The sequence below is a fragment of the Mobula hypostoma genome, chromosome 5 (assembly GCF_963921235.1).
Source record: "Mobula hypostoma chromosome 5, sMobHyp1.1, whole genome shotgun sequence".
Lineage (NCBI taxonomy): Eukaryota > Metazoa > Chordata > Chondrichthyes > Myliobatiformes > Myliobatidae > Mobula > Mobula hypostoma.
The window spans coordinates 62,442,045-62,452,756 of record NC_086101.1 but is presented as its reverse complement, the minus strand read 5'-3'; positions in this window follow the sequence as shown (position 1 = coordinate 62,452,756).

Sequence of the window (10,712 nt, the reverse complement as noted above, 5' to 3'; positions counted from 1 at the left end):
ATTCGATTTCTGAATGGTCATTGAACCCATGAACTACTGCACAACTTTTATTATTTCTATTTTTGCACTACTTATTTAATTTAACTATTTTATATATTTATTTACTGTAATTCACATGTTTTTCTATATTATCATGCATTTTATTGTACTGCAAAGTCAACAAATTTCACAACATATGCCAGTGATATTAAACTTGATTTTGATTCTGAAGTGTACCTGGCAACATCGGCAAAAGAAAACTAAGACAAATAAAAGTTTTTAAAACCTGTAGAAACAAGTCACCATCTACTAATGCAGAACTCCACAATCTCAGTGTTTCTTTTCTGGGCTCCCAAATTTAAGTACCAGGTTAGGACAATGAATCATGTCAATGTTGCATTTCTTTTGCATAAATTTTTAGCCTTAAATGACTGCAATGAGACTATTTTGCATTGACAGCATAGAGTAAATCCAACTTTTTTATTAAAGATACAGAATGATTTTCATGGAAATGTTCATTATAGGTTTGCAACCTTTTCCAATTTGAGTGTGTTAGTGAAGCAACACAAATCACCCAGTGACACGTGAGAATTGGAACGCATAATAAAGCTACTCTTTGCCTGAAACTGCTGCTTATTTTTACAATCTAATAATGGAGAATGACACAAAGTCACCATTATTTTCCCAGCCATTTCTACACTAATATTTAAGTGCTGCATGTGACTGTAAGGAGCATACAATGAAATTTCATGAGCATTATCTTTGGTTGAGTTGATGGTACTCTGGGTGTATCGGAATGTTATAGGTTCAAAGACTTCAGCAGCAAGTTCACTACAGCATAATACTGAAGGAAAGCTGGAAGTACATTGTATAGAATAAATCATTACATCAAACCATGTCTGAAGTATACAAAAAATATTCTGTAGCACTAGCAAACTACGCCATGGCAGTGAACTCATTTACTGTGATGGTCATGACGTTTCAACAAACATATATTTTAGTATGATTATTCCATTCTCATTATTATTTATATGATTATAGTTGGATACTGCTTTTTCTTTCTTTATAACTGTAACAACAACTTGAAAACATTATATTTGGAAAAAAAATGGAAAATGAAAAGATATCACTTTGAAGTTATTTATTTATTTATCGAGATACAGTGCAGATTTGGCACTTTGGGCCCTTTGAGCTACGCCACCTAGCAATCCCCTGATTTATTCCTAATCATGGAACAATCTACAATGACCACTTAACCTATCAACCGGTACATCTTTGAATTGTGGAGGGAAATTGGAGCACCCAGAAGAAACTCACGTGACCATGGCGAGAACATACTTTAGGGCAGCAACGGGAATTGAACACAGGTTGCCTGTACTGTAAAGCGTGATGTTAACCACTAAGCTAACATGCCACTCTGTATGAATTTCCAGATTAGTAAAATAAGCAGGAGACAATTTTTGCTTCATTAGTTCAGGTGTTAAGTAATACATATCTGCAATCCCGGCTATGTAGCAGCAACATTACCTGAATAATTTGAATTAAGGGCAACCCATGCATTAGTCACAAATATTTCACAAACTTAACTAAAAATAATTACTAAGGCTTAACATAATCGCTAGTTTAGCACAATTGTTGGCATCAGACAGCTGTCACATTGGATCTCTCTCCCCTTAATCAGCAAATCATAAAATGTCCATCTTGAAACAAGGAAAATCTGTAAAAGTTAAAAACGTCTGTACACTTGTGAAAATATGAGCTATGCTGAAATATCTCACTGTCTCTATTACTAAAGATTACCACTAATCACATCTATCCTTCTGATTTCTTTGCATTGCACTGCTCTGGAAATTGCTGAGGATGTATTGGCAAGTTCAAAGCACCTGCTGTTGTTACCGGCCCAAAACACATAATTTTTTCCAAGGGAGAGTTACCAATTATATCAAGCTATTGAGTGATTTGCCTCACACAAGCAGGAACTCACAACCAAACTATATATGAAGGTCATGAATTAATTGGACTTGTGTCACAAGTACAAATTAAATTTGTGATAGATAGATAAAGTTGCTATTACATTGTGTAGACACACTAATAAGGGGCAATTTATGATTATGACACGGTGCTCAGTTTTGAATAGGAGAAAAATCAGAATTGTGGAATAACCTTTTTTTGTGTAATAGCTGGTTCTCAGAAGCTTCTTTTAAATGTTACAATATTTTTCATTTTTTATTTGTTTCTAACTTTCTGTGTAAATTCTATTGCATTTTATTCCTTCCTCCACCACGGTCTATTCTGGCTCTCTTTTTTATAGATCTCTTGGGTTGATGAAACAAATTCTTGCATGCTCACCAAGATTTACATTATAATTTATACTTTGGATATTTCACAGCAAAACTGTTCCTGAAATTGAAAATAAGAGAAATAGCTGCTGATTTCAGAAAATTATGGGTCAGTGTAACATTTCTAGCTGGTCTGGATAATGTTTCATGCCTTTTTTTTCTTGATGTTTGGCTCAACATGTTCTTTTTGCACAATCATTTATGTTTCTACTTATTATCTCATCTGTTATTTTCAACAAATACAGATTATAATTTATTAGATTCACACTTTTATCAACAGGATTTTTCTAACAGTTACATACCACTTTGTTTTTGTGATCTGGGATATAAATAGTGTACTTGTTAAAGGGTGTGAAAGCTTCAGGGATAGCCCTGTTAAACTATCTGCAGTAATTGGCTGTAATTATTTGGTGTGCTATTGTGTGCAGCCTGTTGCATCTAAAGCTGATTGCTACAGTTTTTTTTCTGAGAAATACAGAATACGCTTTTTTTTATTTGCTTGTGGGTGGGGTTTGATGTTCTTGTTGCCATTTGTTTGATTTGATTTCTTGAATGTGGGGGGAGTTTACACAATATGTATTTTTTGCACGAGGGTGGTGGAGTTGATGTTCTTGTTGCCATTTGCTTGATTTGATTTTTTATGCAGGGGAGGGGTTGATATTTTTCATTGAATGGCTACCATGATTTTCTTTGTTTCATGGCTGTTTGGAGAATACGAATATAAGAGTTGTATACTGCCTACATACTTTGATAACAAATGTACCATGAAACTTGAATATGTAGCACTATGTGCTGTCAATCTCTGACAGTAATAGAACATAGGACATAGAACACAGCACAGTACAGGCCGTTTGGTCCAGAATGTTGTGCTGACCCTCAAACCCTGCCTCCTATATAAGAAGATCGTGGGTTTTAAAGAATTGATTAATTATCACGAGGTATCTCTTCTTTTTATATATTTAATCATGGAATTCAAGATCAAGTTCAGTTTGTCGTCATTCTACTGTGTACATGTATACCGCCAAACAAGACAACGTTTCTACAGGACAAGGTGTACAACACAATACATAAACAGTAACTCACACACATAACACATGAAGTGATATTACCACACACAAATGAACAAATAATAAGGTACCTATGCGATAAAAGTTAAAAAGTAAAACAGTATAACATGACAGGTGCTTCATGCATGATAAATAATGAATCTTTAGTGCAGAAGCAGGATATCAGGCCCATCAAATTCATGTTAGCTCAGGGGTTCCCAACCATTTTATGCCATTAACTGAGGGGTCTATGGACCTCAGGTTGTGAACCTCCATATTACCTCTTTGTTGAGCAATCCAGTTGTTCCCATTCCCTCATTACTTCCCCATACACCTGCATATTATATGCAGTCCAGATTATGGATCTTTATCTGAATCACTGATTATCCCTTTCCCTCCTTAGATGCTGCCTGACCAACTGAATACCTCCAGCCTTTTGTGTGTGTGGCTGCATTTCATCTGCATGTCCTAGTTGATTCCCTCCACCACTCTTGAAGGAAGGGACTTCTACACCATAGCCACTTGGGCCAAAAGAAGACCTTTCCCTCACATTCTTCCATTATCTTTCAGATTGTTGATGTATTTTGCACTGAATTTGAGATCTTGCTGATTAAAGGTCTTGTTCAGAGACACAGAGTTCATGTTTCAACAACTAATTGAGGCATACATATAAAAAACAGATGCCAGAAATCAGAAATTAAAAAAAATACAGAAGAAGTGGAAACACTCATCAGGTTAGGCAACACCTTTAAAACTCAGTGTTCTGAGTTTACATGTTCCTGATATAGACATTCCAATTTAGTTATAGGTTGTATTTTCTTTCAATAATAAAATCCTGCAGAATAAAATACAGAAGGATCCTTCATGCCTCTCAGAGCATTTTCACTCCAACTGGGCTTGTCCTCTCTAATCGCGTTGAAGCACCTTTACCCCACAGCTTTTCTCATTTCAACTTTTCAAATTCTTCTCAATTTGTTTTTGCTTTACTAGTCACTTGTATCAAAGCTTTCCTTGAGGTAATAACATGTTCTCTCCTAACATTTCTTCTAAATTTCTGTTCATTTTATTGCGATAATCTGCAGACATTGGGTCAAGTAACCCATTTTCCAAACAATGAAAATAATGCTTCACTTCTTTTTCTTGCAAAATATACTTTGCAATACATCTTAACCCCTACTGTTCCAAAGTGAAAGAAAAATTAAAACGGCATTAACTTTTGCCCATACGATGAGTCCAACACCTTTTACCTCAAGAACATTTTCTATCAGAATTCACTTTTCCTGTTTTCTAGTAATTATTTTCCTTGTTATGAGGTTTCCCGAACAATAGTTATTATTTCAACACTGTTCTGCTTCAAATTTGGACATGCTCAACACTATTCCCTGTTTCACATTTAAGATACCTTTGTCTATACCCAGAAAAACATTTGTTTTTTTTTTCCTCCATCTACTAATCTGCTCCTCTATCCTTAATGGTTTAACAAATGTAGACATTTGTCCTTTGTTTTATCTGCTAGCATTTAACCCATATTCAATATTCATTTCCATTGATTCCAGATGTAGCTTCTAACAATCCACGTTAAGGAGTTGGAGCTGGATCATTTGGGAGGTCGAGAGTATGATAGTTAGGACATATAGAGAAGTAGTTTACACCCAGCATGCAGGACACTGGAAACTGAGTGAGAGTCAGGAAGGAGAAAGGGGTTAAGGAGCCAGTGCAGAGTATTCCTGTGGCCATCGCCCTCAGCAACAGGTATAACACTTTGGATAAGCCAGTGCAGAGTACCCCTGTGGCTATCCCCCTCAACAACAGGTATATCACATTGGATACAGTTGGGGGAATGAGTAAAGTCACAATGGTCAAGTCTCTAACACTGTCTGCCACTGAAACTCAGAAGAGAAGGGGAAGAAAAGGCACATGGTGATAGGGATTCATTAGTTAGGGGGAACAGACAGGAGATTCTCTGGGTGAGAATGAGATTAACAGATGGTATGTTGCCTCTTGGGTGCCAGGGTTCAGGATATCTCAGATTGAGTCCTCAGCATTTTTAAACGAGAGAGTGAAAAGACAGAAGTCATTGTCAATGTAGGTACCAATGGCATGGGTAGAATGAATGTCGGGGTTCTGCACAGGGAGTTTAGGGAGTTAGGTGCTTTGCTAAAGGGCAGGACCTCCAGGATTGAGACCTCAGGACTGCTAACCATACAGCGTTAGTGAGGCCAGAACTAGGAAGATTATCCAGCTTAATACATGGTTAAGGAGCTGGTGTAGGAGGAAGGGTGTAAGATTTTTGAATCATTCGGCCCTCTTTCAAGGGAGGTTTGACCTGTACAGAAGGAACCAAAAGTTTGTTCAGATACCTAAAGTGTAAAAGAGAGACAAAGTGGATATTTGACCACTGGAAAATGATTCTGGAGAGGTAGTTATGGGGACAATGAAATGGCAGATATATTGAATAAGTATTTTTCATTGGTCTTCTTGAGAAAGACGCTAATAGTATGGTAGGGGTTCCAGGTGTCAGGGGTCATGAAGTGTGTGAAGTGAAGTTAGCAGAACTAGAGAGAAGGTATTTTGGAAACAGAAAAGTCTGAAGGTAGAGAAATCACCTTGACCAGATGCTGTACACCCCAGAGTTCTGAAAGAGGTGGCTGAGGAGTCTGTAGAGGCATTAGTAATGATCTTTCAACAATTAGAAGATTCTGGAATGGTTCCAGAAAATTGTAAGTGTCATTCTACTCTTAAAGAAGGGAGGAAGGCAGAAGAAAGGAAACTATAGGCCAGTTAGAGTGACTTCAGTGGATGGGTTGATGTTGGATTTGATTATTAAGGATGATGTCTCAGTGTCTTTGGAGGCAAATGATAAAATAGGCCGTAGTCAACATGGTTTCCTCAAGGGAAAATCTTGCCTGACAAATCTATTGGAATTCTTTGAAGAAATAACAAGCAGCATTGACGATGGAGAATTGGTTGATGTTGTCTATTTGAAATTTCAGAAAGCCTTTGACATGGTGCAACAGGTAAGGCTGCTTAACAAGTTATGAGCCCATATGGTATTCCAGGGAAGTTGCTAGCATAGATAAAGCATGACTGATTGGCAGGAGGCAGAGAGTGGAAAAAAGGAAACCTTTTCCTGGCTGGCTGCTGGCGAGTGGTGTTCCACATGGGTCTGTATTGGGACAGGGTTTTTTTATAGAAACATAGAAAACATAGAAAATAGGTGCAGGAGTAGGCCATTCGGCCCTTCGAGCCTGCACCGCCATTTATTATGATCATGGCTGATCATCCAACTCAGAACCCTGCACCAGACTTCCCTCCATACCCCCTGATCCCCCTAGCCACAAGGGCCATATCTAACTCCCTCTTAAATATAGCCAATGAACTGGCCTCAACTGTTTCCTGTGGCAGAGAATTCCACAGATTCACCACTCTCTGTGTGAAGAAGTTTTTCCTAATCTCAGTCCTAAAAGGCTTCCCCTTTATCCTCAAACTGTGACCCCTCGTTCTGGACTTCCCCAACATCGGCAACAATCTTCCTGCATCTAGCCAGTCCAATCCCTTTAGGATCTTATACGTTTCAATCAGATCCCCCCTCAATCTTCTAAATTCCAACGAGTACAAGCCCAGTTCATCCAGTCTTTCTTCATATGAAAGTCCTGCCATCCCAGGAATCAATCTGGTGAACCTTCTTTGGACTCCCTCTATGGCAAGGATGTCTTTCCTCAGATTAGGGGACCAAAACTGCACACAATACTCCAGGTGTGGTCTCACCAAGGCCTTGTACAACTGCAGTAGTACCTCCCTGCTCCTGTACTCGAATCCTCTTGCTATAAATGCCAGCATACCATTTGCCTTTTTCACCACCTGCTGTACCTGCATGCCCACTTTCAATGACTAGTGTATAATGACACCCAGGTCTCATTGCACCTCCCCTTTTCCTAATCGGCCACCATTCAGATAATAATCTGTTTTCCTATTTTTGCCACCAAAGTGGATAACTTCACATTTATCCACATTAAATTGCATCTGCCATGAATTTGCCCACTCACCCAACCTATCCAAGTCACCCTGCATCCTCTTAGCATCCTCCTCACAGCTAACACTGCCACCCAGCTTCATGTCATCAGCAAACTTGGAGATGCTGCATTTAATTCCCTCATCCAAGTTATTAATATATATTGTAAACAACTGGGGTCCCAGCACTGAGCCTTGTGTAACCCACTATTCACTGCCTGCCATTCTGAAAAGGTCCCCTTTATTCCCACTCTTTGCTTCCTGTCTGCTAACCAATTCTCTATCCACATCAATACCTTACCCCCCAATACCGTGTGCTTTAAGTTTGCACACTAATCTCCTGTGTGGGACCTTGTCAAAAGCCTTTTGAAAATCCAAATATACCACATCCACTGGTTCTCCCCTATCCACTCTACTAGTTACATCCTCAAAAAATTCTATGAGATTCGTCAGACATGATTTTCCTTTCACAAATCCATGCTGACTTTGTCCAATAATTTCACCGCTTTCCAAATGTGCTGTTATCACATCTTTGATAACTGACTCCAGCAGTTTCCCCACCACCGACGTTAGACGAACCGGTCTATAATTCCCCAGTTTCTCTCTCCCTCCTTTTTTAAAAAGTGTAGTTACATTAGCCACCCTCCAATCCTCAGGAACTAGTCCAGAATCTAACGAGTTTTGAAAAATTATCACTAATGCATCCACTATTTCTTGGGCTACTTCCTTAAGCACTCTGGGATGCAGACTATATGGCCCTAGGGATTTATCTGCCTTTAACCCCTTCAGAACCAAGACAGAACCAAAGTAATTATTCAATTGGTCTGCCATGTCTTTGTTCCCCATAATCAATTCACCTGTTTCTGTCTGTAGGGGACCTACGTTTGTCTTTACCAGTCTTTTCCTTTTTACATATCTATAAAAGCTTTTACGGTCAGTTTTTATGTTCCCTGCCAGTTTTCTCTCATAATCTTTTTTCCCCTTCCTAATTAAGCCCTTTGTCCTCCTCTGCTGAAGTCTGAATTTCTCCCAGTCCTCAGGTGAGCCACTTTCTCTGGCTAATTTGTATACTTCTTCTTTGGGATTGATACTATCCCTAATTTCTCTTGTCAGCCACGGGTGCACTACCTTCCTTAATTTATTCTTTGGCCAAACTGGGATGAACAATTGTTGTAGTTCATCCATGCAATCTTTAAATGCTTGCCATTGCATATCCACCATCAATCCTTTAAGTGTCATTTGCCAGTCTATCTTAGCTAATGTTATATATCTGGGATTTGGATGTTAGAATTGATGGCTTTGTTGCAATGTTTGCAGGTGATATGAAGATAGGTGGAGGAGCAGGTAGCTTTGAGGAAGTAGAGCAGCTACAGAAGGACATCAGGAGAATGGGCAAAGAAATGGCAGATGGAATACAATTTCAAGAAGTGTATAGCCATGCACTTTGGAAGAAGAAATGAAAGGGTTGACTATTTTTTAAATGGAGAGAAAATACAGAAAACTGAGGTGCAAATGGACTTGGGCAGGATTTCCTGAAGGTTAATTTGCAGATTGGGTCTGTGGTGAGGAAGGCAAACACAATGTTAGCATTCATTTCAAGAGGACTAGAATATAAAAACAAGGATGCAATGTTGAAACTTTATAAAGCACTGTTGATTGCTCACATGCAGGTTTATGAGTAGGTTTGGGCCCCTTATCTTAGAAAGAATGTGCTGAAACTGAAGACTATTCAAAGGAGGTTCACAAAAATTATTTCATAATTAAATGTTTTGTTATATGAAGAGCATTTGGTAGTTCTGGGCTTGTGCTCAGAAGAATTCAGAAAAATGAGGGATGGAGGGATGAACTTATTGAAACCTATTGAATGGTGAAAGGTCTTGATAGAGCAGATGTGCAGAGGATGTTTCCTATGTTAGAGAGTCTAAGACCAGAGGACACAAACTCAGAATAGAGGGCATTCTTTTAGAACCGAGATGAGGAGGAATTTCTTTAGCCAGAGAGTGGTGAATCTGTTAAATTCTTTGCCATATGCAGCTGTCTTTCTTTATATTTGAGGCAGAGGCTGATAGTTTCTTGCTTGGTCAGGGTATGAAGGGATATGGGGAGGAGGCAGGAAGTTGGGGATAAAAGGGAAAATGGATCAGCCATGATGAAATGGTGGAGCAGACTCAATTGGCCAAGTGGCCTAATTCTGCTCCTACATCTTATTGTCCTATGGTCTTATAGATACCACCATACACAACCCTGAGATTCTTTTTTTTTCCACGGGCATACTCAGTAAATCGATATTTGAATGTTAACAATAATAGTTTCAATGAAAGCCCAGACCAACTTTGGCATTCAACCAGTCTGGAAAAGACAGTAAACTGTGCAAATACAAAAAGAAAGAAAAAGTAATAATAAATAAATAAATAAACACAGTATATTGAGAACATGAGATAAAGAGTCCTTGAAAGCGTGTCAATAGGTTGTGGGAACAATTCAATGACAGGGCAAGTGAAATTGTGTGAAGTTTTCCCATTTTTTTCAACAACCTGATGGTTGACGGGTAATAACTGTTCCTGAACCTGGTGGTGTGAGTTCTGAGGCTCCTGTACCATCTTCCTGATGGCGGCAAATAGAAGAGAACATGACCTGGGTTGTGAGGATCCCTGGTGATGGATGCTGCTTTCCTGCAACAACGCAAGTGTAGATGGTAAGCAGGGTTTTACCCGCGATGGACTGTGCCTTAGCCACTCCTTTTTGCAGGCTTTCCATTCGAGGGCATTGGTGTTTCCAGTCAATATATTCTGACCACACATCTATCAAAGCTATACAAAGTTTTAGATGTCATACCGAATCTTCACAAATACCTGAAGAAGTAGAGGCGCTACTATGCTTTCTATGTGTTGGGCACAGGACAGGTCCTCCAAAACGATTGAGTGATGCATTTAAAGTTGCTGACCCTCTCCACCTATGATTCTCAGATGAGGACTAGCTCATTGACCTCTGGCTTCCTCTTCCTGAAACCAATAATCAGCTTCTTGGTCTTGTTGACATTGACTAGGATTCATGATTCAACATTCAAGTACATTTATTTTCAAAGAATGTATAAATTATACAACCTTGAGATTTGCTTGCTCACAGGTAGCCACAGAGCAAAAAACCTGAAAGAAGCCAATTAAAGAAAAAAAACAATAAAAGTAAAAATAAAAGGCTAACACTCATTGCACAAGAGAAAGAAAAATAAATACAAAGCATACAAACAATTGAAGCGAACAATAGCAGCTTTGCAAACCAAAATTGAGTCCTCAGATCTGAACCCCAGAGCAGCCCAGAATAGGCCTGAAGCCTCGCT